Source organism: Corvus kubaryi, unplaced genomic scaffold (assembly GCF_017639235.1).
Source record: "Corvus kubaryi isolate FWS band 111438036 unplaced genomic scaffold, C.kubaryi_AGA036_p1.0 135, whole genome shotgun sequence".
Lineage (NCBI taxonomy): Eukaryota > Metazoa > Chordata > Aves > Passeriformes > Corvidae > Corvus > Corvus kubaryi.
The window spans coordinates 982,323-1,010,314 of NW_024580669.1; the positions used below are offsets into that span (position 1 = coordinate 982,323).

Consider the following 27,992-nt stretch of genomic DNA (forward strand, 5'->3'; position numbering starts at 1 on the left):
ATGGAATTCCCAGAGCAGCTGGGGCTGCCCCTGGATCCCTGGCAGTGTCCGAGGCCAGGCTGGACACTGGGGCTGGGAGCAACCTGGGACAGTGGGAGGTGTCCCTGCCCTTGGCAGGGGATTGAATGAGATGATTTTTCAGGTCCCTCCATTCCATATTTCTGTGATTATTAACAAATGATAACAAGTGAGGACACCCAGTGCACTTTCATCTTTAGGACGAACCACGTGAACACGAGTGACAGACGCTGACTGAACAGCTCACACCAAGTCCAAAAATAAAGTTCTGCCCAACACAGACGCCAGAAAGTCAAACTTTACAACCTAAAGGGAACCCAGGCTAACATGGACTGAGACATCCACACAATGCCAAAGTGCTCATCAATACCCACGGAGAATATTCCACTTCCAAACCGCATCCTCTGGCTTTGTATCCCGCTTTAGGAGCCGTGTGCCAGCGGAAGCAGGGCCTGTCAGGAGATTTGTGTGAAAACCTCTGCGTTCAGCCTCACCCCGAAGCATCTCCCTCATCGTAGCTCCCAGCGTTTCAATCCCACTCCACAGGCAGCAAATTGGGACGTTCAGGGCCCCATTGCCGGGAGATTGGGTGTGAAAGGCGAGCGGAGCAATCAGGCACCAGCAGCACTCGCTGGAGTCTCACTGACGACAGCCCTGATGTCGAATGAATGATTTAGCACTTGTTAAACTTCTCCCATTGTGAAAGCAACCTATTATTTTCCTGCTTGTGCTCTGCAATGCCTCAATCACTGACAGAACGAGTGAGTGAGAAATAATAGAGTTCATTTTCGATTGCTGTCGCTCAATAGACGCGTTCTGTGTACCCCATCTGCCACTGGTTCAGCAACAACAGAGCTGATGGCTTTTTCTCATCCCCTTTTCTGATGTTGCACTGATGACTCCTCCGTCTTTAATAGCCCCCAATAACATCCTGGAACATCACAAGTGTTCAATCCAGGTGTTTTTGTAAAGAAAACCACGGTGGTACAGCACTCAGGGGAGGGGTAAGTTTAAACTCCTGTCATAGCAGGATTTACTGATTAAAGCTTTGGGTGTTTGTCAGCTCGAGGAGTGGTGAATTTGATGAAGTTCAAGAAGGGCAAGTGCAAGGTGCGGAAGTGGGTCAGGGTTTCACTGAAGAAGGGATGAGAGCAGCCCTGAGCAGAGGGACTGGTGCTGCTGGATGAAAAGCTGGACATGCCCTGGCCACGTCCACGCAGCCCAGAAATCCAAGAGAATCCTGGGCCAGCGTGGGCAGGAGCTGAGGGATGGGATCATCCCCCCCTGCCCGGCTCAGGTGAGACCCCACCTGCAGAGCTGCCTCCAGCGTCAGAAGGACGTGGAGCTGCTGGGGCGAGTCCAGAGGAGGCCACAAAGATGAGGAGAGAAGGAAGCCTGATGGGAATGCTGCAGTCCAAGAGGCAGCTGAGCTGCACCCCAGGCCCTGCTTCACCTTTGCAGGGAGATACGAGAGAGAAGAACTGGGATTTATCTGCCCCAAGGTGGCCTAACGCATTTAAGGAGCAAACAAGTTAAGCCAAGAGAACAGACCCTGGACTGATCATCAAAGCTGCAGAGTCACGAGTTCCCTCTGGACTTCATCCTCCCAGGATTTCTTCTGTTGCTTCCCAAGACCCATAACCTTTGGATGTGCATGGATAGCTCTGGACAGCAGCACTTGCTCAGCTCAGAGAAGATGTGGTCACACAGAGCTGCTCCTTGCGTGTCCCTAAAAACACACCAATCCCAGTTTCCAACAACAGGGAAGGAACAACAGACACACGAGGAGGAAAACTGGGTTAATATTATGCTGTTGCCCTGTATAAATCTTTGGGAGGGAAATAAATCTCGTGGAAGGATCCCTGCCCATGGCAAAAGGGGTGGAACTGGATGAACACGAGGTCCTGCCAACCCAAACCCTTCAGTGATTATCGAGGTAGAGCTGCTACAGACAGGAATGAGGATGGGCAGGAAAAGGGAACGGAGGTGAGAATGGGAGATTTCAGCACACTGAGACCAATTCAGGCAGGGAATGAGAAAAGCTAAAGCTGAATGTGTTTTCACTGTGTCTGGACACAGAAAAACACAAAAAATGGAGACAACAGCCTCTTGCAGAAAGCTGCAGGTACTCCTGCCTCTACAGATGGGGCTGAATGTCTCCTTGGGAGGGCAAAAAATCACCACCAAACACACTGGAACTGCTTGCAAAGAGCAGCTCAGGGAGCAGGGAAGCTGAGGAATACTCTGTGGATTTGTGCCAGCCTCAAAGAGCAGTGACTTCTTATCCACGGAGCAGCAGGAGTTGTTTTGGGAGTCTGAGAGGAGCTGACCTTTGGGGGTACACCCCAGGTGAATTAAAGAGGAGTGGACAACCTTCCTAAGAAGAGGCACAAGCCAGAATTTGCATTTCTATCTCAGCTGACACGAAAAAAATTGCTGCTGTCTCTCTGCAAAGATTTACTCGAGATCTTTTCTGGGGGCTCACATGAGCTCTGGTGCCAGGGCCCGAATCTCTCCCATCCCACTGTGCCTGTGGGGATCAGCAGCCTGGGATGCAGGGAGGAGGATCCCTATGTCCCACTGCAGCTGCCTCTCACACAGATCCATACCGCACCTCTGCCTGGTGGGAAGACACTTTCCCTGAAAAGGCAGAGTGCTGCCTTTCCAAGAATAAAAAAAACCACGCTGGAATATTAAAAGGAAGATTTTTCCAGTCAGCCCCACTCCAGTCAGAAAAATCCATCGAAATATCGGCAGGTATCATATTCCAGCCCTTCACCAGGAGGTTTGCTGGGAGCAGAGCTACGGATGTAGCAATTCAAAATCCCTGTTAATGTATAAAAACAGTTGTGAGGAGCTGGGGGTTTCCACAATTTCAGACTAAAAAGCCATAAACTGGAGCACATTAAGAAAATAACTGCTGTGCTGGTCTTATCTTTTTTTTTTTTTAACTTCTAATAGCGTGTTTTGTCTCCATCAGCAAAGAACTGCTCTCAAATAATTGCTCTAAATGACTCTTTGAAGGCACATCTCTCTTTGCAAAGCCCATCAAGTTCCAGACAAGTCCCAAATCTTCCCTTCTTAATTTACTGTAAGGATGAACAAACAGAGGGAACTTAACGCAGTAATTACTGCCAGCACAGCTCAGAGAGAGGTGACTTACCCGCGCTCAGAAGGAGCTGCTAATCTCCCCCAGTTCTGCTTTTAGACAGGATTTAAGGAATCCAGACAGGGAATTTACATTCATGGCAGAAAGCCACACTTCTGAGGGTATCTCTCATCAAACAGCATCAATGTGAGAGAGCCAAAATCTCGTCGTTCCTTCTCAACACCGCATTTTCTGCGAGTTATTAAAGCAAATAACGACCCAACTGCACCAGTGCTCAGCCCCAGCCTCCTGAACGAGTACAAACAAATTGTACAGACCTTAAAAAACGCCCCCTGTTTATTCTGGATGCCAGCTAAGCTCCTACACCTTGTAAAGTGCTCCTGATCCTGTAATTCACCGGGAAGGCTGAATCATCCCGGGACATGAATAAAGATGAGAGCATTTAACAACACAACAGACTCTTTACCATGTAAACTGCGCCACAGATAAGAGTTAGATCACAAGTGTTTGTTCTTTATAAAAACCAAGAGAAATATTTTAACCACAAGGATATGTTCAGTTACCTGCAACAAGCAAAGAATAAACTGGAAGAGTTAAAAGATTTAAGAAAGTCATCATTCCCCTTAAGTGCATGGTAGCGCAGAAAATAAAACACAGGTGCTCGTCCCAACCTCAGCCACTGTCTGACACAAACTGAAATTACATTTCACTTCCGCAGACTTGGATGCTACGGAATATTATTTTAGAGAGGTGGCAGAGAGAATTGGAAAGGTTTTGCCATTTTATGTTTTAATATGAACTTCTCAACTCTACACAAGTTTGTAAATAGAGCCAGGCTCTTTTCCAGAGGCCCAACCCCAGTGACACCACTGGGACATGGCAGGACTGAAGGGGTTTTGGAAATCCACATCGTTTGGGTCCCTACAACCACATCAGCATGCTGGGTTTTCCTTCTTTATAGAGCAAGCCTCCAACTGTTCTTATGGAATAAATATTCCCGCTCCTGGATTTGTAAACTGGCCTCACGTGCTTAGTGAGATCTGAGAGAGGAGGTCTTCAAGAAACAGAATTCATGGTGGAAACACCAATGTGCACCTGGAGCACGAGCTCCAGGTCTGTCCAGGTGCACCCGGAACAATCCCAAAGTCTCCGCATCCAGGCTGAGATGGAGCTGGCACACACCTGGCAGGTCCCCGAGAGCTGTCGGCAGCTCGTCCGCCAGTTTGGGGCAAAAGGAGCTGGCAGAGCTTCAAGGAGCTCCTTTCACAGCTTTTTGATTGATGGGTGATGCCACTGACCTGAGGAGACCTAGAAACACAACCAACTCCAGCCCCTTCCTTGGGCTGGGCTGACAGGATTGGGAATTTGGCCATGGATGCCACAGGTGATGATGGATCAGGGAGGGTTGGGAGATTTGTGAACATCAACGGAGCCCCTTTGCTCCAAATACTCTGAAATTCTTGAGTGAATATTCATGAATGCTGAAGCACAGAAAAACAACTTCCTTCCAGTTCAGAGGGATAGGAGAGCTCAGTGTTAGGAGAGAGGGGGAACATCTAACAGAGCGAGAAAAAAAACATTAATTCCATGATCTAAAGGGATGTTCCTGGCCTTTCATGTAAGGCCAAGGGACATTCATTCAAACCCCTGCAGCAGACATACCCAGAAAGCCACTGCTGGGTGTCAGAGGAGGGAAATGCAGCAACTGTTTGAAACAACCAGGCGGGAACAACCCAGGGGCATCTCCCAGCCGTGGGGGTGGATCCATGAAGGACTGGCAGAGGTACTTGGAAAAGGTAGAAAGAATCACAAGCCAAGCCTGCCAAAATTTCAAGCATCTCCCTTGACCATCCTGATGATTTTCTTACCCTGTTTTGCCCCAAGACACCATTAATTTAAAACCCAAGAGATGCGAAGTTCAGGGGGAAAAGAGCTAAAAACTCAACCACCAAATCTTCTCTCCTTTCCTCCAAATCAATGTTTCCTTCAAAAAACCCCCACAAAACCTCAGCTGGTTAAACCCACACTCGTTCAAACTTGGGCTTAGCCACAAATTTGACACGGATCAATGATATCTCATCCTGAGAAATCAAAGGATCATCAGGAAACAAACTGCTGACCCAGAAGAATTTGTACCAGTTCCTCCCAGTCCGAGTCCTCTAATCTGTCTGATAACGCTGACAAAAGGTGTCAGCCCCAGTGAGGCAGCTGGAGGAGGAGGAGGGGGGAAGGCTCACAAAGGAAGAAAGGCCAGCTCAGAAGAGATGAGACCCACAAGGGAAAGGAGGGGAGAGGGAAAGGCTTTACATTTGGAAAAGAGCAGATGACATTCAAGAGGGTCACAGAGTACGGAAAATGAGCCAGGAGACTGAAAGGTTTGGGGAGGGGGGAAGAGCAGACTTTGAAAACATCCCTTGATGTCTTTTCCTTCACTGAAATGTTTTCTTCACGAGGCCCAAACAACAAAAACATGAAGGGAAAGCTGCATCTCCTGGCTGAAAATGAAGGAATGTTCATTCCAAAGTTGTATTGACTAATTCTCCTCCTGGAGCCTCAAATTTGACGGCACATCCATTTGTTTCCACCCCAGTTCGACGGCACAACCATTTGTTTCCATTCCTATTAGGAAAACGAGGCATGAGGTAAAAACCAGCCTGGTATAAACCTCTTCCCTTAAATTCCACACATACTCCACATTTCCTGCTCATTATAATGCAACTCAGAACCTGATCCAACACGCAGCCTCTTAAATCCCCCCGGGCAAAATCGTCCGCTGGTTGAAATTTGTTTAAAACCACGGAAGTCCATTTATTTTAACTAAATGAGGATCTGACTCCGAGTTCATTCTACGGCGAGTTAGCAAATATGAGGCAATGCTGGAATCTTAATTCATTCAAACAGTAGCCGAGGGCAACTCTGGACATCAAAACTCGTTTTCAATTAGGAAGGAATGGCCCTGGGTTAATTCCCAGCATTACGGGATCTTCAGTGCCATGTGGACAGAGCCACCAAAGATGTGGGTTTGGGTGTCACACTGTGCTCCCATATCAGGATGGAAAGACAAAGATGGAATATCGGGATTTCCCAGCCTGAAGAGCAGCACCATTACTGGAAAAATCTGTGAGAACAGCCAAACACCCCCCTTTCCCCGTTATTCTCCTACAGGACCAGAAACTGGGATTTCTTCCCAGCACAGAATTCCACCAGCAGTTCAGGCCTGGGTTTTCCTCTTCATTATTCCTCCCATCCCCTTATTCTGTTTCTTGAGTGTTTTGGAAAAGCAAGGCCATGCCCCATTCCCAATCCTGCTTATCCCGAAAGATGTTCATAGAATCCCAGGATGGGTTGGGGAAGGGACATTAAAGCCCATCCAGTGCCACCCCTGCCATGGGCAGGGACACCTCCCACTATCCCAGGCTGCTCCAACCTGGCCTTGGACACTGCCAGGGAGATCCAGGGGCAGCCCCAGCTGCTCTGGGAATTCCATTCCAGCCCCTGCCCACCCTCCCAGCCAGCAATTCCCAATTGCCAATCTCCCATCCAGCCCTGCCCTCTGGCACTGGGAAGCCATTCCCTGCCTCCTGTCCCTCCATGCCTTGGCCCCAGTCCCTCTGCAGCTCTCCTGGAGCCCCTTTAGGCCCTGCAAGGGGCTCGGAGCTTGCCCTGGAGCATTTAAACATCTTACATTGGTAAAGCAACTTCTCAATTCAGCCCAGAGCTGCCCCCAAGATTCCAGAGGGTCCCTCAGCTGAGCCAGCACAGGGACAGTCCCTGCCCTGGGCTGTGCCCACCCTGGGGCTGTACCAAGCCAGGATGTTGTTGATTCCCTGTTTCTCAAACAAAAACCAGTAAGAAACTTCCCTCAATGCCAAGTTTGCCAGAAATATGAGCACTTCTCCCAAAATACTCCACATCGGGTTTTTTAGGCGACAGCAGAGCAAGGAAGTTTTCTCCACTGGATTCCTGCTCTTTGTAGCCCGTTGTCCTACCTAGGAGACCACAGGGATGCAGGGTTTGTGATCCCACAAATGAGAATGGGACAGATGCAGACACACAAATCAACCTCGCTCACCCAGAGCAATTAGAGCTGGCTCATTCCCGCACCTCCCCAAATATCCAGCATCCATAAAAGCGCCATTAGAGAAGCCTGCCATGTCCCTGAACTAATTTACTTAGTCCAGCAGTTATTTCTGCTCGCTCCTCCTCTCCAAACACAATTCCTGGAGCTTTCTGCAGAGAAATGAGAGCAGATTTTGCCTGGGAAGGTGAAAATCTTGGCACAAGTCTGTGCCAGGCTTCCAATTCCTCATCTCATTTAGGCAGCAACTGGCTCCTTTTATTCCAGGATGTGTATCCAGAGGCAGAAGAGATCTCCCTGGTGGTTTCCTGATGCCAGCCTCCTCCTCCTAAAAATAACCAATGGAGGCAAGATTCCTTTCAAGCGCTGTGTGAATCGCTGATGGGAAGGAGTTCCTGCACACCAAAGCTCACTGAAAGCTTTATTTTCTTGCACAGGGAAAGGATTTATTTAACCAGAACGAAAAAGAGATGGAACACAAGACACGTATCCTCCTGTCCAGCTGGGAATTCCAACCGTCTCAATGATATGTAAATTATATTCGGATTTAATGCGGGCCTGGTTGGAAAAGGGATGAGTCCAAAGAGCCCGTTCCTCGTCCAGTGCATCTGCTCTGGGTGTGCCTGTGGAGCCAATGAGCTTCTGTGACTAAGGGTGGTCACAAATAATCGCTGCAGTTTTCCCCTGGAATTAATTATCTGTTCAATGGTTTCGTTCCCGTTAAAAGAATCCATTTGCTCCACGCAAAGCTGGTGTTTTGCTGAAAACGAAAGGTAGCACCTGAAAATAGAAGTGGTTCATCCAGCTGGAAATTGAGGCAACCTCATGGATTTCTACCATTTCTAATTGTCTGGATGTCTCCAGATACGTTACAGCTTCCATGATGTGTCCGGTTCTGGGAGTCTCAGGACAGGAGAGCCACTGAGGGGCTGGAGCACCTCAGGGAAGGGAACGGAGCTGGGAAGGGGCTGGAGCCCCAGGAGTGGCTGAGGGAGCTGGAAAGGGGCTCAGCCTGGAGCAAAGGAGGCTCAGGGGGGACCTTGTGGCTCTGCACAAGTCCCTGACAGGAGGGGGCAGCCGGGGGGGGTCGGGCTCTGCTCGCAGGGAACAGGGACAGGAGAGAGGGAACGGCCTCAGGCTGGGCCAGGGGAGGGGCAGGGTGGGCACCAGCAGGAATTTCTCCATAGAAAGGGTGGTCAGGCCTTCGAAGGAGCTGCCCAGGCAGGTTTGGAGTCCCCATCCCTGGAGGTGTCCAAGGAATGACTGGACAGAGCAGAAAGCTTGTCCTGGACTGGATTTTCCAAGCGGTAAAGAAGCAATCCCAGGTATCCAACAGCCAGCAAATCCCACATGGATGGGACATCAGATCAAACTCCTCCATTCCCAGCTCCGATGGGACACTGGGATTCTGGTGATCCAGCTGTACATTCCTCCCTGTCGGTCTCATTCCATCCCCATCCCTGTGCTAAGCACGTTGTTAACACTGTAATTCCTCCTTTATTAGATCCAGGTATAGCAATGGCATCCCTGGGAGCCCCGTGAATTCCCATCATTATTCCTTTACTGCAGCTGTGTTCCCCGATGTTCATCACCACCTTACCCCACGTCCCTGTGGGACCCATTATTTATCTTATTCCATTTTACAGCGTGGAGTAAATAAATAGCATTAAAGTGCTAAATTTATTCATGGAAATGGCGCTGTGTTTGCATCCCGGAGCCATTCCCTAAATCAAGGAAATGCTGTTAATAGGCTGCAATGAAGATGTAAAACATTCATTTTAATATGGCTGTAATAAAGGCAGATTGCAGGAGCTGATGATGACATTTCACACGTGGGGACAAGGACGGTGACACTTTAATATCTCCACTTCCTGGAATCAATTCCATCCCATGCAGCCCAAGAGGGCTGTATTAATTATTACAGCGTCATCTCGAGGAAATTAATTCCAGTCGTTATCAGAGGTTGCACATTAAGCAACAACTGCTTGGCTGCTTGAGCAAATCCCACACCCTGGGAGGGGACAGGAGCGCGGTGACAACCAGGTGGTGACACATCCATTTCCATCCCCAGGCATTTTGTGATGGCAGAGTTGGGTAGGACACAGGATGATGTTCACCAAGCAGAGGAGCAGAGCAGGGAGAGCAAAGCTGTTCTGTGCTGGAGGAACTCATGGCATCAGTGGGAGAGCTGGGACTGAGTCCTGCAAGGAGCAGAATCCCAGTTTTTGGTTCTCCAATTATCAAAGCTTTTTGATAAAGGTTTTGTTTTATCAAAACACTGCTCCATTCCTGGAAGCCTTCAAAGCCAGGTTGGATGAAGTTTGGAGAAACCTGGGATAGTGGGAGGTGTCCCTGCCATGGCAGGGGGTGGAACTGGATGAGCTTTAACATCCCTTCAACCCAAACCATTCTGTAATTCTGGGATTTATATCAAGCGTGCACCTTCTTTAAAATCTCTTCTTATGAATTAAAAATAAATTAAGTTTCCCCAAACTGAGCCAGAGCAATAATGCAGTGAGAGGAACATCTTGGTCCTTCTGCTGCACCGGAATTACTGCAAAGCAAAACTGAGGTTTCCTTTAATTCCTCCTAAATTCTACAAGTCAAATTTTCCCTGAAATGGACTCTCTAAAGCTCCGTGTCCTGTGCATGAAGACATTATTAAGTTATTCTCCTCTAAAGAAAATATTGCTTCAACAGAAGTTGGGCTTCCAAGAATTTGGCACCGGAGCCATGGAATCACAGAACGGTTTGGGTTGGGAAGGACCTTAAGGATCATCTCAATCCAGCCATGGACACCTTCCCCAAAGATACCTCCTGCTCTCCCCCATCCACTCTGGGGAATGCACCGCATTCAGCCCATAATACTGACATTGCATTTGCATCCTGATTTTATTTTTAACCTCTGAAAGTTCAGTGCCAAAGCCAAGGCACAGAACAAGTCACTCGATACAAACACCCGCCACCAGCTGCATTCCAGAGCTGTCCTTTAGAGCACGTTGATGCTTTGCTTCTTAGGCCATTTTTATTAATTTGCATTATTAAAAGCGAGTTTGAAACCAAAAATTAATACACAAGTGCCAAAGTGTGAGCAGAGAATTCAGATATATGAATTCACAGTGAGGAAAAGAGTAAGACAACAAACTGTGTCTTACTGGAAAGGGGATGGAAAGGGGAAATTGTATCCATTTATTCCTTAGCCAAACTCCTATTTTCATTTATTCATGGAATATAACTATGGATAGCAATCGCATTTTCCCCTTCAGACTCAGTTTTGGTTCATAATTTAATTCGGGAGAGGCAGCAAGAAGTGAAATTTAAAGTTTGCCACTACTGAGCCAAACCCAAAGAGAGTGAGCTCTAATTTTGTGTTTCTCTTGAGGGAGAAAACTTCAGCTTAGAGTGAGAACACAGCCAGGATTTTCCAAGATTTGCTCAAAAATGGGCAGGATCATCCTAAGCCCCACCAGGTACCTCCACCAGAAACTGGATTGCAACAACCAAGAAAACTCCTCCTTCCCAAAGACACCGGAAATCAACCATGGTTTACAGAAAATTCACCTTTAATTTGTGTTTGGTGATGGCCACACAAAGTAGAAAATATTATGAAAACCAATTTATTAAAGCCAAAGACCAGCAGGCACAGATAAAATCAACATGGAAGAGTGGATGGGATGAGGCCAGCCAGCTCCAGGCTGGAAAGGGACGCGTTGGGAATGTGCTGCCACACCCATGAGCGAAGCAGTGCCGCGACAGAAGGATCCCTCCTGTCCTCCTGGAACCGTTTCTCTCCACGAGCCACAGGAAAATAAAACTTATAAATGTTAATGTGTTGTTTGGAAAGGTCAGGTGAGTATGTGCTGTGACACGAGTCAGGGGGGAGCAAATCCATCTCAGCATCAGGTCACCGTGGGACAGCAGTGACATTAAAGAGAGGAGGATCTGAACCCTTCCCAAAGCGAATCTCTGGCTGGAATAAGGTTTGATCCCCTTCCCTTCTGCTCTGGTCACTGTGAGGTGGTAGCAAAGCACCAGAAAGTTTAGGGAAATGAATTCTTGGTACAACTGTGATGCTGATTTGTACCAAAATGGTCAGGAAAGAGGAAGAGTCCTTAAAAAAGAAAAGCAAGATGAAAAGTGGGGTGAAAGTTCCATGATTTATCCAGGATGGGCCGTGGCAGTGGAGGAAGGAATTCTGATTAAAGCAGGTTTAGAGGTCATTAGGGGAGGGGGGAGCAGAGTTGGTGCTGCCTCTTGGTTTTGCCACTTGGTTTTGACAACAGCTTCACCTTTTTGAAGGAAATTACAGAATCATGGAACTGATAAAGTTAGAAAAGACCTTTAAGTCCAACCATCACCATCATGTTCAGCTCTAAACCATGTCCTCAATCCACATATTTTTTGGAACATTTCCATGGATGGGACTCCACCACTTCCCTGGGCAGCCAGTTCCAGCACTTGACCACCCTTTCCATGGAGAAATTTTTCCTAATATCCAATCTAAACCTCCTCTGGCACAACTCAAAAGTTATTTCCTCAAATGTCCAACCAGCCTTGATCTCAAACCTGAAATCCTTTGCTTCCACCCAGCCCAGCTCCTTTCAGAAGCTTTCCAGTGGAAGATTCAGGCCAAGGGGAAAAGGCAAAACAAGGATCTGATTCATCCAGATTTAGAAGAACAGAAGAGCCACTGGTGTCTCAACCCCACAGGGCTCTTCAGCACCTTCTTCCCAGAAGTTTCCCTGTTTTCATTAATTGTTGTGAAATGCAGCCAAGAGAAATGAAAATCATCCACCCTCACTGCAATATGTACTTAAAACATAAAGCATTAAAATTACAATAATTATTCTGATGGCAAATTATCCCAATGATTCAAGGAAATGGGGGCACTTTGGATATTTGACTGGAGAGGTTTAAGGAAAAGCTGTGAACTCAGCAAAAGCAAAAGCCAAAGGACTTAAAGCAAGGAAAATCATCACCCTGAGACTGCCTTAGGCTGAGTTTAACCAAAGGGGGGGTTTTAAACTTCTTATCAGTATCAGAATCCTGGGTTCTTCACCCAGAAGACATCATTTTCATGTCATCACGTAATTATAATACACACATGTACTCCACCGCCTTCCTTGGTGAATGCTGAAATTATGGAAATTCTAGGATCAATGGCAAAAATCAGCGGTTTTGAACAACACCCACAAAGCTGCCAGAGTTCACGTGGATGGCGAAGGGGAAGCGGGATAATGAGGCCGTGTCCTTTCTGACATTTATTCCAGGAAGCAGAGAACTGGATCGTGCTCTCCCTTTCAGATGCAACTCAGAAGGTGAAAAAGTCTCTTCACACTGTGCTCACCCCTGGATGGAATTGGTCTGTGGGAATTCATATTCCCACCTATTTGACATGCAAGGCAGCAGCAAATTTCTCACCACGGTTACAAACACCCTGAAGGAAAATGTGCACATTTCATTATCAGCTGAGCTTTGTCCTTGAGCAGGAGATGAGGAGGAGCCTGAGGAGCCCTTGGAAGGCTCGGACCTACCCAGGCCCACCCAACATCAGGACCTGGAGCTGCTGGAGAGTGTCCAGAGAGGCCCTGGAACTGTTTCCAGGGCTGGAGCCCCTCTGCTCTGGAGCCAGGCTGGGAGAGCCGGGAATGTTCCCCTGGAGAAGGGAAGGATCCAGGGAGAGCTGAGAGCCCCTTGCAGGGCCTAAAGGGGCTCCAGGAGAGCTGCAGAGGGACTGGGGCCAAGGCATGGAGGGACAGGAGGCAGGGAATGGCTTCCCAGTGCCAGAGGGCAGGGCTGGATGGGAGACTGGGAATTGGGAATTGCTGGCTGGGAGGGTGGGCAGGGGCTGGGATGGAATTCCCAGAGCAGCTGGGGCTGCCCCTGGATCCCTGGCAGTGCCCAAGGCCAGGCTGGACACTGGGGCTGGAGCAGCCTGGGATAGTGGGAGGTGTCCCTGCCCTTAGCAGGGGATGGAATGGGATGAGCTTTAAGCTTCCTTCCAGCTCAGCCATCCTGGGATTCTGAGTGGGACACCTCCCACTAACCCAAGAATATCCACTTTTTAATTCACCCTGCTCTGGATTCTGTAAAACCAGACCAGACTGCACCAGTACTGAGTTACTGCAGTGATTTGTGTCAGAATGAAAAGAATCTGAAAATCCTCATGTTGTGCCCCAAAACCTTCATGGTGCCCTCAGTGCAAATGAGAGGATTTTGTACAGAAATACACCCAAGAAAAGGACAGTGGTGTGTGAAAAGAGGGGGCACCATTTTGCTGTGCTTTTTGTTCCACAGGAAACAGCTAAACAAAGGGAAGAAAAACCCCAAAGCATGGGATTTGAAGCACAGGGAGCAGTGGAATTCAGTGACTCTCCAGCTGGGGATTCTCCAGCTGCCCATCCCTGCTGGCACCACGTGGAAGCTTCGCTGCTGCAAAGGCCTGAGGATGCCAACCCCACATCTCCACCCCCGGGTGCACTCCAGCATGAGCCAACCCCAATTCCACCCCCCTGAAGCAGCCAGGCTTCATCTCCCTCCATAAACCCACATTCCCTGCTAAACCCAAAGTGACACCGGAGCCACCCACCCCCTGCCAAGCACTGGGCACAAATCCCTGCTGGGCCAGCAGCGTTTTCCAGATGCTGCACCAGACAGGCAACCCTGGAGCCTGAAACTTCCCTCCTTCCAGCCGCCTTGGCCACCTCCGGGCACCAGGGATGGAGGTGAACAAAGGAAAAGCCAGGCTGTGCTTTGGGACGATGAACATTAATGGCCTGTGACACAGCTGCCCTCTCCGGGGTCACTTGTCGCATGAGGTGGGAATTTTTCCCCCTGAACTTTGTCGTGACATGGACATCAAAAACGTCAAAAGATTTACTGTAAAAAGCATCTCCAGGCCACGTTTAAGGTGACTTCCATGCTTTTGTTTTGCTCCTAATAAACTCTTTTACACCTCCCCAACTACTCTGCTCCTCCCAGCACCAGCTGGGCCTTTTTCTCAGCCCACCTGCAGCACCACGGTTCCCTATTCCATTTCCTTAAGGGAATACCAACATCTCCTGTGGCTTTCCAAAAAAACCCAACCAAAACCTAACACTGGAGTTGTTATTGTGCAATTATTTTTGCAAAAGTTCCATGTCAGTGCTAAAAAAAAAGAGCAACAAAATGACAAGGCACAGGAGATAGAAGAATTCAAACATATGTTTGAAATGTCACAAACAGCAAAGATCGGCGCAGCAAAAGCTACCAGAAAGCAGCAAAAACCCTAAAACTGCTAAATATAATTAGGTATTTAATTAGGAAACCAAAGCATTACTAATGCAGGCTTTAAAATTTGGGGATTTGAAGCATATAAACGAAAGCAAAACCTTTCTATTTCGGGATGACTTTGTGCAGAAAATGAATCTGTAAAAATAACTTCCCACGAAGCACAGTCTCAACAGCCTTGGGCAGCAGCACCACTTTGAGACTCTGGGAAAAAAGAAGTGTAAATAAGGCTCCCAAAATCCACTTCTCGTAGTCAGAGGGACAGAAAAGGGTTTTATGTAAAGAATCTCCCTCTCAGACTTCTGCTTCCGTGGTTTCTTTGGAGCAGGGATGTCCTGGAGGAGGTGCAATCAGAGATTTATTGCGGCATAGCTTCAGCATGGACCTGCAGCAGAGGAATTGGGGAATTGCAGTCTAAAAAGAATAATTAGAAGGAGAAAAGGTGCTGGCAGAGCACAGAATGGAGCCTCAAACTCCTAAATTCACCCTTGTTTCACAGTCATAACCAAAAAGCCACGAATGGGTTAAATTCCAGCAGTTTTGTCCAACATTGTCCTACTTATTTGAAGTAGAGACAAAATAAAATCACCGCCGTGAAATTCCAAAGGGGGAACTCCAGTGTGAAGGTCCATGAAGTGACAGCCACTAATGACTTTTGACAATTTGACTTTTTTTCCATGTGGAGCTGCTGGGAGTTGCCAGCAAGCCCAGGGAACTCTTTGGAAGTGCCCATGAGGGACAGGGACACACAGACATGGATCATCTCCCCGAGCCGGGCTCGTCATTCCCGAGGCTGACTCCAGCCAGAGAGAGATTTATGCCCATTAAACTCCATAAAAACACACTGTCAGTCCCAGTTATCCCAGCTGGATTTGTAGGAAAAGGAGAGGAAAACAACGTATTTTAAATCGTCTTTGAAGTTCGACGGGACACGTGAAGGTAAGACAAGTCTCCAACGGGATCTCCCTGAGCTTCGAGAATTGGAAAGATTTCTAAGGAAGATTTAATTTCATCTTCTTTTCGAAAGAAGAAAAGTGTCACTGCTGTCACAGCACTGGACTTCTCATCTCTATTTTTTGCTAAAATACATTAAATTAGACGAAGAGGCGTTTTTTAAATGCCTGGGTTAAACAACATTCCGGGTGAGGATTTTAGGGAATTTGCAATGATGTCATTCCCATCATGAGACTACACATGGACATGTGCTTCCCTGGAGACAAAGAAAAATAAAAAACCAATTTAAACCTCTTCATCCAAAATCTAGGCTAAAAATACAGGATCTATAGCTGATGTCTTAGTTCATCTTTCATTTGATGCTTTGTTAGACAAATAAATTCCGTATCTGAGTGGGTGTGGAGAATGATGTTCCAGTGCTGGGATATTTAATATGGAATTACTGAATAGTTTGGGATGGAAGGGACCTTTCCAGGTCATGTCCAGGGACACCTCCCACCATCCCAGGCTGCTCCAAGCCCCAATGTCCAGCCTGGCCTTGGGCACTGCCAGGGATCCAGGGGCAGCCCCAGCTGCTCTGGGAATTCCATTCCAGCCCCTGCCCACCCTCCCAGCCAGCAATTCCCAATTGCCAATCTCCCATCCAGCCCTGCCCTCTGGCACTGGGAAGCCATTCCCTGGCTCCTGTCCCTCCAGGCCTTGGCCCCAGTCCCTCTGCAGCTCTCCTGGAGCCCCTTTAGGCCCTGCAAGGGGCTCTCAGCTCTCCCTGGATCCTTCCCTTCTCCAGGGGAACATTCCCAGCTCTCCCAGCCTGGCTCCAGAGCAGAGGGGCTCCAGCCCTGCAGCAGCTCCGGGGCCTCTCTGGGCTCTCTCCAGCAGCTCCAGGTCCTGCTGCTGTGTCCCCAGGGCTGGGGCAGCTCTGCAGGTGGGCTCTCACCTGAATGAGCACAGGGGCAGAATCCCCTTTCCCTGCTATGGGATCAGCCCAGCACTCAGCAGGTTTTGGGTCCCAGCTCACATTTTTTCCATCTTAAACAAATCTTTGGGACACCAGGGCTGGAAGGAATCTGCAAAGGTGACAGTTCACTGGTGTTAATCCTCACAAAGCCAGAATATTGCTATGAAGCAGAATTAATTCCTGCAGCAGTAATGGCACTGTGACACGTGCTTGCATCAAAATTCAACTTTGCTGATTAAACATCTCCAGGAATTTGGTTGTTCTACATCAAAATTATCACAGTAGGTAAAGGTCACCGGCAGCCCACACTTCTGCTCATGAGGCTCCGGGGTTTTTTTCACTCCCTCTCCCTGTCTTTGCCAGACGAGGCTCAGGCCCAGAGCCAGGAGAATACAAATTTGGGAGTTCAGCCTCCCCTGCTTCATTTGCATCTGTTGATTCATTTGGGTGTGGAGAGGAGGGCAATGCAAATGGAAACCTCTGCCTTCCCACAAAGCTGCGCCCCATTTCCCATTTCTCACCAGCGCTTCTCACACAGAATCAGGGGCAACGCCACCTCAGAGAGATTTTCTCTCTGCCACAGCAGAGCCAGAATGAATAATGATCCCTCGGGGATTGACACAGGGAGGTTTTTCTGGATCACACTTTATTCAAGGCACACAATGCTTTTCAAACCCTGTGTGCTTTGAGGAATTCTGCAAAAGCTTTGATTTATCAGCACTCCAGGCATGTTGCTTGTTCTGCCAAGATTTTGGGAAGGTTTAGGGCACTGGAAGAATTTATGGAAAAGCCCAGCACCTTTGTTTTGTTTACCTGACTGACTGATTGGCATCTATAAATGATATTGTGCTCTCAAGAGCTGTCGCCTTCCATTCAAAGGACTCAGCTCCATTACTTCAAAGACTGGATTTTGAACATTGTAAAGCTCTTGATGGTGGGTAATTACAACAAATTATCTGAATAATTCTAATACTGCATCTACTCCATTACAAATGACAACCAGCAATTAAACCCATTCCAGCCTTTCAGCAAACTAAACAGAAAAAACCACTTCACTCTTGACCTGGGCGTGCCTAAAACTGATAATAAGCACCCATTCTGCTCGCTCCAACAATAGTTCTCCATCCTTGACAACTTCTATTTGTTGTTTTAACAGGGAAGAGGAGGTAAAAATTTTCCCTAGGAGGCTCCCAAGGCATGCAGATGGCAGATCTTGTCCCATCAGACAATGGGAAAAATGGGTTTTGTGTGGTGGAATGGAAAAACCCCCCAGGTGATGGGGTCAGCAGTGGGGTCTTTGGTGAAAAGGCAGCTCAGGGGAGCTTGGATGAACTTTTCTGTCATCAAAGGAAGAAGTTTGGCACCTCTTGCACAGAGCAAAGATTGACCTGGGAGCAGAAAACATGGAGAGGTTGTGGCTGTTCCATCTCTGCAAGTGTCCAAGGCCAGGATGGATGCGGTTTGGAGCACCTTGGGATAGTGGAAGGTGTCCCTGCCCATGGCAGGGGTGGCACTGATGAACTTTAGGGTCCCTCCAAACCATTCCACGATTCTATAATTCTATAATTCTATTATATTCCAAACACTCAGTGCCATGAAGAACTTGGAATGACTGCCTGGGAAGGAGATGAAACAGCACTTTAGAGCCAGGGAAAGGCTAGAGATCAAAATCCCAATGTTATGAGGAGACAGCAACCAGCAACCGAGGGATTCCCTGCAATTAATTGACTTCTATTACTTTTTATCAACAATTTGCTTTCAGTTCAGATTAATGACTGTGCTGCAGGTCCAGCCTGGTTGTCAGGGTGCACCACAAGACCAATTTTCCCTCACATCCCTCAGCCTGGGCCTATCAAGAGGAATGATTGTCTCAGTGATGGTTTGCAGTGACAAACTGCACAACCCCAAGGAATAAAATGAGGAATTGTCCCAGACTCAAGATTTGCCTCCACCTTTTGCAAGGATGTAGCACGAGGGGATGGTTTTATTTCCTCCCTGTAAGATCATAAAGCTTCACAGTATATAAATTTTCCTACTCTGGGCAGCAGTTCTGAGTTTCTGGCCACCCACCAGACCAGGCTGTCACTCATCCTCCTCCCAAATCCACCAGGATTTCCTCTGGGAGCTCTGGAGAGCTGCTAGAAAAGAAGCAAATTTGACATTTGCCAATATTTCCCCCTTTTTGTTGTATTTAGTGCCATTTCTAGAAGGTCTCCAGTTTTTCTCTGCAGGAGGAACAATTCTGTCTTGCATCCCCTGAATGAGTTCCCTGGCTCGGGTAAAAAATCTCAAACTTGGGTATCCCAAACCCAAGGAACACACAACTTTTGAGGGACCTGCACTTATTTAGCAGCATTATTTCACCTTACAGGGTGTATAAAGCTTTAATTATTTTTTTTTCCACTTTGAAAACACTCTCTCACTGTTACTGCAGAGACAATGAGTTTGCTAAAAGTCACCAAAAATTATTAAAGCCACGAAGAACCTGATCATCACCTTCACCACATTTTACAGCACTGCTGGCACACATCTTTCTCTCCAGCTTTTTTATCCTTCAATAAATCAGCCAAAATAAACCCTAAATAAGCAAAGTGGGTTTGTGTTCCAAAGCATTCTGACATCATTTGGCATCCCAGGCCCCACCACTCCATTGTTTTCAAGTATTATTGCAAGGATTGGTTCATAAACCGTAATAAAGCTTGGAATAAAGAGATGCTGTCCCTCCATGCCTTGGCCCCAGTCCCTCTGCAGCTCTCCTGGAGCCCCTTTAGGCCCTGCAAGGGGCTCGGAGCTCTCCCTGGAGCCTTCTCTTCTCCAGGTGAGCACCCCCAGCTCTCCCAGCCTGGCTCCAGAGCAGAGGGGCTCCAGCCCTCTTTGTCACCCCAGTAAATTTGATTAAACCACCCCAGCAGGAGCAGGAGCAGAGCTGTCCCCCTCAGGCTCCAGAAGGACTCTTGGAGCTGTCACAGACCTGTCACACCTCCAGAGCAAATCCATTCATAAAAATACAACTCGGAGAGACAAAACTGCGATAAAATGGGAACTACGGAGCTTGATTAGTAACAGTGGGAATTTATGACTTTCAAAGGTTTTCCCCTTTATCGTAAATCTGCACAGAATTTAGGACCGTTCACACTTCATCCAAAACTTCATCCCCATCAGTTCCAGCACCAGGATTTCCATGGACAGAGCAATTTCACACGTAGGTGTTAAAGGAATTTTGTCTCTGAAAAGTTGGGAAGTTACCAGAGGAGAGGAACTATGGAAGTGCTTACCAGTGACATTCCACAAAGTGCAATTCCTGCTGAGCTATCCGAAATGCAGGATATCTGGGACCCAAAATAACCAAACTAAAGGCCAACTTCTCGCCTGCAATATGTATTTATGCCCATTCTGCAGATCTCTAAAAGTCAATGGAATTTGAAGTTAAATCCCTCAGGAATATCCCACCAAAAAGTTATTTTGTGTCACCACCTGCTGATTGAAAAACCTGTTTTTCCATGGGCTCACATCCCTAAAAGGCTTTTCCCATGGCTCTGCCAGGACTTTCCTTTTACCACGTGCTCATGAAAACGCTGCAAGAGTTTGTGGAGCCACATCTGATGTGTCTGAACCAAAAAAATCTCTGTAAAACAGGAAAAATGAGGGTCCTGAGCTGTAATGTCCATGAATTCAGCAAAATGGGAAGATAAAGCTTAGTGGTGAAGGAACTTCAAACCCATTATTTGTAGCTCAGCTCAGGAAACTGAAAAGAGGGGAAGAGTTGAAATAAACAGTTCAGATTATCATAAATGAAAATGAAATACTTTGAAAATCTCCTTTCTTTCCCTTTTAGCATCCCTGGAGGAGACAGAAATTCACCTCCATGCTCCGAGGGAACAGCTCTGGTTTCCCCAAATCACAACATTTTAAACTGTACAAAAGGTTTTAAAGAGCTTTGCAAAAACCTTGCAAGAATAATCCAGGTAAAACACAAAGCTGAGAGTTCCTACAGGAAGTGCCCAGCTCCAAGGGAATTCCAGCTCACTACCAAAGGCTTTTCCCAGAAAACCCTTCAGCTAAACAACACCACCACACTGATATCAAACACAATAATGACAAAAATTTAAATTATTAATCTTTCCTTTCATGTGCCTATTGCTCTGATGGCTCCATGGGGGATGTGGGGTCCAAAAGGCACTGTCATTCCTGGCTTCAGATCTTTGCTTTTAACAGCAAATCCTAAATAGAGGAATCACCTTTTTTTGTTCTCATCAAGCCCCAGCTCTCCTGTCTTCAATCAAAAATTCATAAAGCTTGATGAAAGCAACCACAGGCATTGTATAAAAATTTTTAAGGTAATAATAACATAACGTGGACTTAAACCACAGTGTGTTTCCATCCTTGGATTTCCCCATTCAGGGAAAACCCTCACTGAAGTATTTTTTGAACAGCTTCTGCAGGCAGATTACAAATTTAGAATTTGTCGAGTTTTTTTTCCCCCTTTTCTTCCACCATGAAAACGAAAGATGCTTCTGGTTCTGCCATGGGAGCAGCTCTTCTGTTGCTCTGCAGATTTTTTTAGCAGTGTCAGAGTAGTATTTCCTGTATTTGAAATGAAAACTGGGGCAATTAAAGCAAGTTTTAGCTACTACTGGAAGTTCACTCCTCACTGCCAAAGCAGCTGCTTGAAAGGCATCAGCTCCTGCGTGGCAGAATCTCACCTTGCGATTGAGATTTGTAGTGTTTGATAATTACTGTGGCATTTGGGGACACGTGGTGGCCTTGGCAGTGCTGGGTAATGGTTGGACTTGATGATCTTAGAGGGCTTTTCCAACCTGAGTGATTCCTAAATGTGGGTCTCAGTGTGGAACTCTGGTTTCTACGTCAGACTTCTAATTTTGTACCTGAGATGGTTAAACAGAATCGATGGATCTGTTCTGCCCTTCCGGCTTTGCTCAAAACTTCCCTGGCCACACAGTCAGCCCTGAGCTGTGCAGGGAATTGGATGAAGTCATCATTTTAGATCCTGACTGAACTGTTCTGTTCCCAAGGAATAAATAAATCACTGAAAACTCCCATGACATCATCAATCTCCGTGACAAAATAAGAATAACAGTGCTCAGCAATATGGGAAGCGCAATCCTCCTCCATGAGAATACAAGTGAAACACTGGAAGTAAATATAAGGTTTCCCAGAGAAGCTGTGGCTGCCCTGGGATCCCTGGAAGTGTCCAAGACCAGTGTTGGAGCACGTTGGGATAGTGGAAGGTGTCCCTGGCCATGACAGGATGGCACTGGATGGGCTTTAAGGTCCCTTCCATCCCAACCCATTCTGTAATTCCATCAAAGGAATGAGCTATTCCTGCTTTGTTGGCTCAATGAGCACAAGCCTGGTTCAAAGTACTTCATTACCATGGAATTACATTAACACTGTTTTCAGTTATTCAGCCCAAGCTCTTGCAAATGTCAAAATTTCTCTGTTCCTTCAGCTTGTATTTCATCCAAGGGGAAGGAGGAGCTGGAGACATGTGAAATTTTTGACAGGCTGTTGATTTTCCCTTTGGATGAAGCATGTTTGAAAACTCCAAACTTGACTGATCTGCTGAAGCACAGTCTCCGACAGACAATATAAAATCAATGCCTCACATATTAAGAGGGTTTTTTGGGTTTTTTTTTGGCGTGTAAGAGTTTTTGTTTGTGTGGGAGGTGGTGGTGGGGGGGTGGGGTGGGGATCGCTTTATTTTCTGTCATGGAAAATGAACAGCCTCACCTTAAGGTTTTTATAAACTGTCATCTTTAATCAGACACACACAGCAAGACTGTCAGTTCTCGTAAAGCATCGGGGGGGAGAAAAAAAAAAAGCACAAAATGTGAAGCTGTTCCCCATCCCTTCCCCTTGTGAGTCCCTCATCCCTGCGATGGCCCCAGTCTGGAGGAAACCTTTTCTTAGCAGTGTCACAACAACGAGCTCTGCTGAGATGTGTCTTTATCATTCAGCAACGCCGACTTTGTGAGGGCTTGTCAGGGAGAAAAAGGGTTGGGATTCGCCTGCGAGGAACATCCATCCCTGCTGCTGACAGATAGAAAGTACTGAACGTCAACAGCGAGGGACTCTTCAGCTAAAAGCCTCCTAAACACTCATTAAACCGGAGAGGGATGGGAGGGGGGAGGGAAAAACATTCCGTAGGTGGGTGTCAAATTGCTCCCTTAAGATTCCCATTCAGGTCAGCCGAAGGAAGCAGCGAGTGGATGAGAAGTTGTATGAAGCATTTGTCACGCTCTGAGAGGAGGATTGGCATTTCCAAAATAAAGCCGGGAGTATCCAGGGGAAGGTCCTCCTAGTGGAAGGTGCCCTGCTCATGGTGGGGAGATGGAACTAATTGATCTTTAAGGTCCCTTCCAATGTTTAATTCCATGTTTCTGTAACAAGGATTTGAGATCTCTCGGTGCTGGGCACTGCTGAGACCCCTCGAGGGCAGTGTCCAGTTCTGGGTCCCTCGTGACGAGAGAGCCCTGGAAGGGCTGGAGCGTGTCCAGGGCAGGGAACGGAGCTGGGAAGGGGCTGGAGCCCCAGGAGCGGCTGAGGGAGCTGGAAAGGGGCTCAGGCTGGAGCAAAGGAGGCTCAGGGGGGACCTTGTGGCTCTGCACAAGTCCCTGACAGGAGGGGGCAGCCGGGGGGGTCGGGCTCTGCTGGCAGGGAACAGGGACAGGAGAGAGGGAACGGCCTCAGGCTGGGCCAGGGCAGGCTCAGGGTGGGCATCAGCAGGAATTTCCCCATGGAAAGGGTGCTCAGGCCTTGGCAGGGGCTGCCCAGGGAGGTTTGGAGTGCCCATCCCTGGAGGTGTCCAGGGAATTCCTGGATGTGGCACTCAGGGCTCTGGGCTGGGGACAAGGTGGGCATCGGGCACAGCTGGGACTCGGCGACCTTGGAGGGCTTTTCCAACCTCAGTGATCCTGGGGTTCCATGATCTCCTGATCCGAGCCGTGTTTGTCTCACCACAGAGAGGCCCCATCTCCCTGCCCCAGAGAGCAGGAAGAGATTCTCTACCTTGCAGCAGGAAGAATTCCATTAACTAAGTGATATTTTCCCACCCTTTGAAGGGGATTTGTTGGAATGTAAGACTTGATAAAATCTGGAGGGTTCCATTTCTAAGGAGTCACTACCTTTAAAAGTTTCCAAATCATGTTTCCTGTGCACTTAACAGCACCTCAGATATTTTTTTTTAACTTAACCCTGATCCTCTGCACATTACTCAGACTCAAACACGAACTTTAGGCAGTCAATATTCCAAGTTCCCTCTGCCAGCTTGAGTCAGCCTTATTGATTTCTCTGAAATCAAGTATTTTAGGTTTGATTCAAAAAGCTAAAGGCATCAGCTCTCATTATTTAGCACTATTTGTGCCACAGGAGGACTTGACATTTTCTATCTACTTCACTAATAATAAATAACCCTTACACTTTAAAATACCATATATTTTTCTTAACCTATTTGGTGTGATTTAGCACGGTTTAAATGTAACAAAGTCATCTCATTTTCACAGTCCTTTTGCTTCCCAAAACCCACACTCCCTGAATTATCAAGTGCTAATTTTATAGTGTGCAGCCACAAGACATTACAGCAAATTTAAAATAAAATGAGGTGATTATTATTATTATAACTCTACAGATACACTAAAAGGGGTTATTGGTGAGATACACAGGGGTTCTGAGTCATACACTGAGTTTTAGATCAATTTAGTGATGTAGTTTTGAACCCCAGCAGCAGCTGATGCTCAAAGACCAAAGGACTTTGCTGTCCCCTCCCAACATTTTCAAAAGAAACAGGACTTAAATTCGACATCCAGCACCTTTTATCCTGACATACCCTGAATTCAACAGCAGCTTGGCAGGGTTACTCCCATAAAGCATCCCTGCTACACTCATGCACCTGGGTGGATGCACATGTCCTGTACCTTGTGCACTTCCAAGGACAGGGAATTCCTGGGATCTGACAACTGACCATCAGCAGCTCAGAGGCACCAGTGGAGAGGAATATTCTGATATCAACAGGCAGCAAAAGTCCATCACCACCCTCCCTGATTAGTCCCTAAAGCATTTTTTTTTTAATTTAATAACAGAGCAATCCCACTTTTATTTGCATTAAAATAACTGGAGGAAACAGTTAATTCCAAATTTGCTATCAAGACTACTGCTTTCAATTATGGAGACTGTAGAAATGAACAGAAATACTTCATTTTACATGAAAATGTCAACCTACTGCTGCCCTCTTCCCCCCACTCCCATCAACCCCAAATAACAAGAGGCAGAAAACTTTGCAGTGCCCTGGACACACCCCAGAGCATTTAACTTTAGTCTTTGCATCCCAAACAACATCAGCAGAGGGAAATCAGGAATTTTGCTTTTCCTTCATCCCTGTGGGGTTTTTCTCACCCCAACACACCAACTCCTTGTTTTTCACTTTCTCTCCAGACTCTGAAATCCAAGGCAGTGATCAGGCACATCCCAGTCCTTCCCACCTGGCAGAGGGGAGATCCCAACAGACCCTGTGGAGATCCAGAGGGTGCCAGGATAATTTCTCTGCCCCACTCCTCCTTCCCAAGGTCACGTCCTGTTGGGAAGTGACTCTTCCTTCCAAATCAATGAGCACTTGGCTTTCTCCTCCATCCTCCAACCCTTTTAATTGCTGCTTGATCCTAATGAAGTGTGGCTGATGGTAATAAATGGAAACCCTCCCGGCCTCAATATCCAACATCCAGCACTGTTCAGCTGCGTTTGCCTCAGCACCACCATTCCCTCCATCTCCCACCCTTCCCATTCCTCCCCCTCCAGCCTCGAGACTGCAGACATCTGTTCCTCAATTGTCTGGTAATAAACACACTCTATAAAGCATATGTAAAATGATTATTACCCCGAGGAGCCAAGTGCCTTTCAAATGCCAGCTGAAACAAATAAGCATTTAAAAAAAAAAATTTAAAAAAATAAAGACATCAAAAAAATCCCCACCAAACAAATGGTACGACAGACATCGCTCAGGCTGTTCCATATTCCAGAATGAAGAGCTTTGGGATTGCTCCTGGGATTCCTTCTTCAGGTGGGAGATGTTACTCCTCAGCCCAGTAACCCCAGTGCTGGTTGCCAGCAAAGGATGAAGGAAGCAACTGGACTCCTTTGGTAACTTTTATACTTTGGCACCTCCCATGAAATGTAATTAAGGAAAATCAGAGGTGGGTTCTGCTTCAATTTGTAAGTGCAATTAGTTTCCAGATGTAGCTAGGAAAATCTGTTCCCAGGAATCATCTCCTCTAGAACACCCCCTTGTCTCTCAAAAATTCACTCTTCGTTTATTCCGCGTGCGGTGCTGTCATTAATCCTGGTAATTAATCGGGGCCTTGGAGTGTCTCAGTTGTCCTTGTGGAAATTAGGGATCCTGAACAACACAATCTCACTTCCCAACTCTGGCTCCCTGCTCTAAAGGAATTCAAAGGCAAGGAAAGCTTTGAAAATCATTTTTAGGTATTTTTCCTTACACTGCCCATGGTTTTAATTAAGAGTTTCTCTAAGCAAACTTTGGTTATTGGAAAGGGGCTCATCTGCACCCTCCCCGAAGTCTGACCCTGTGTTCTTCAAGACGATCTGGAGCCAAGCTCCAACTCAGTTTGTAAATAAGAAAGCATTAAAAAGTGGCTTTATAAGCAGCAAATTTGTCCCTGTGCTTGTGCACCTCTGATGTGATCAGCACTGACACTTCTCATACCACGAGTACAAACGAGAGAAATTCCCACTGATGAATATGAATGCTCTGCTTCCAACTCTCCCCTCAACATTTCAGGGCTGAATTATATTTTAAAGCCATCACTTTATGTGATGCTCAAGCTTTAAATCAGCATACCAGGGTCTGGTTTCTCAGTGATCCAGTTTGTTTAATACCTTCAGAAGCACTCGGCTGCCTCATAAAATCAGCAAGTCCATGCGGTGCTGAAGCTCCTCTGGCAACGTATTTATGGGACTTTGATAATAACAAGGGGAAAAAAAACCCCTTGTAAATAAAATATTGATCATTTGAATTCAAACCAGATCCATTTAAAGCATGTACAGGGGACAGGGATGAAAGATGAGGGCGGCAGGTCAGAAAGAACCTCGAAAAGGAAAATAAAACAGGTGAAAACTTCACAGCTCTGCAGCAATCACCTCCAGGAGAGCTGGACATTTAAAACAGGACCATCTGGAAGAGGGCAACGAGGATCTGACCAAGAGATGATGATTCTATGATTCCATGTGCTAGAAATTATTGCAAGCATCAATATTTTAACAAATTCACCATACTGAGCATTTCAGCTGCTGGTGGGACAGGCCATGGCTATCCCACCAGGAACAGAATTCCCTGTAGGGAATTACTGTCAGCTAAAGAACTCCTGTGATCACCCCAGATTCACTGCATCTCATTCATCCCCAAGTCACAGATCATGAGTTAAATCTCTCTGCACATTCCCTGTGTCCATCATTAAAATGAATAAAATCACATTAAAATGGTTTTTAGAGGCCTCTCCTACCCCCAGACTGCCCCATCCTGCAGGGAGAAGAGGGCAAACTGGGTCATTCCATGTTTTCCTTCTTTTCCTGCAGTTATTGATGAAATCCTCAATGCAAGGGAGTGAAGATGTTGCAGGTGGTTGGCACGAAAAATACACTGTACACAGATACCTTCATCTCGATGCAATTATTTTTTATGAGGCAAATGATTTCTCCTGCCTGTCTTGCAGGCTGGGAATGCAAAGTGAAGTGGTTGGGAGAAGTGCTATTTAAAGCAGAGCACTCGTGTTTCGCTCGGATGGGAGAAAAAGGGGGGAAAAATTAAGCAGGAAGGCAAAGAGAAAGAATTTAAATCAATGGGAAAGAGCTCATCAATAAAATAGGAGCTTTCACCACCCTCTGTGCTTGCAAGGTGTCCGTAAATTCATTAATGATTAAGGAATTTAAGTCCACATCATAACAGACACACCTTGAAGAACAACTGGCATCTCAAGTGTCCATCTTTTCCCATCATAAAATAGCTGAAAACTACAAATACTGCAGCAAATTGAATTCTTAGCACCTTTCTTTAGTTTAAAACAGACAGAGATGGAAATGAAACTTGCTTATGGAATTCTCCACTTCGTTATGGGCAGGTAGCAATAACTAAACTCTTTTTTCAAGGCAAGAGCTTGCACACCACACCACATTTCAGGATGTTCTCAAGATTATTCCAGTATCTGCTGTTATGAGATCAGACATTTAAATTGGGAGGAATTTATGCACTTTCCATCTGTGTTTTTAAGTCCTGAGAAGTCACAAATAACCAGAGCTCTCAGCCACGGAGGTGTCAGGAGGAGATTCCTTCCTCTGGGGATCAGAGTCCAATTATTTTTTATTACTATTTTATGACTGGTTGGGTTTAGCACTGGAGAGAAGCCCCAGTTGTTAAGTGACTCAGGACAGTGAATTCATCCAAACACAGACAAGGAGGGAAATGCTCTCCCAAGGTGCTGGGACATGTCTGGGGATAAAGGAAAAGTCTCCCAGGGAAAAAGAGGTGGAAGGTTGACATGAACCGAGACAAACATTGTATTATTTAATTTCCACAAAAC

At 46.8% G+C, this 27,992-nt stretch overlaps 1 protein-coding gene across 1 annotated transcript in view; it reads right to left on the reverse strand.

Moving 5' to 3' along the window:
* The window catches only part of EXOC4 (exocyst complex component 4), a 268,855-nt gene that overhangs the window by 118,473 nt on the left and 122,390 nt on the right, over positions 1–27,992 (reverse strand). The gene's annotated exons all lie outside the window — the stretch shown is intronic.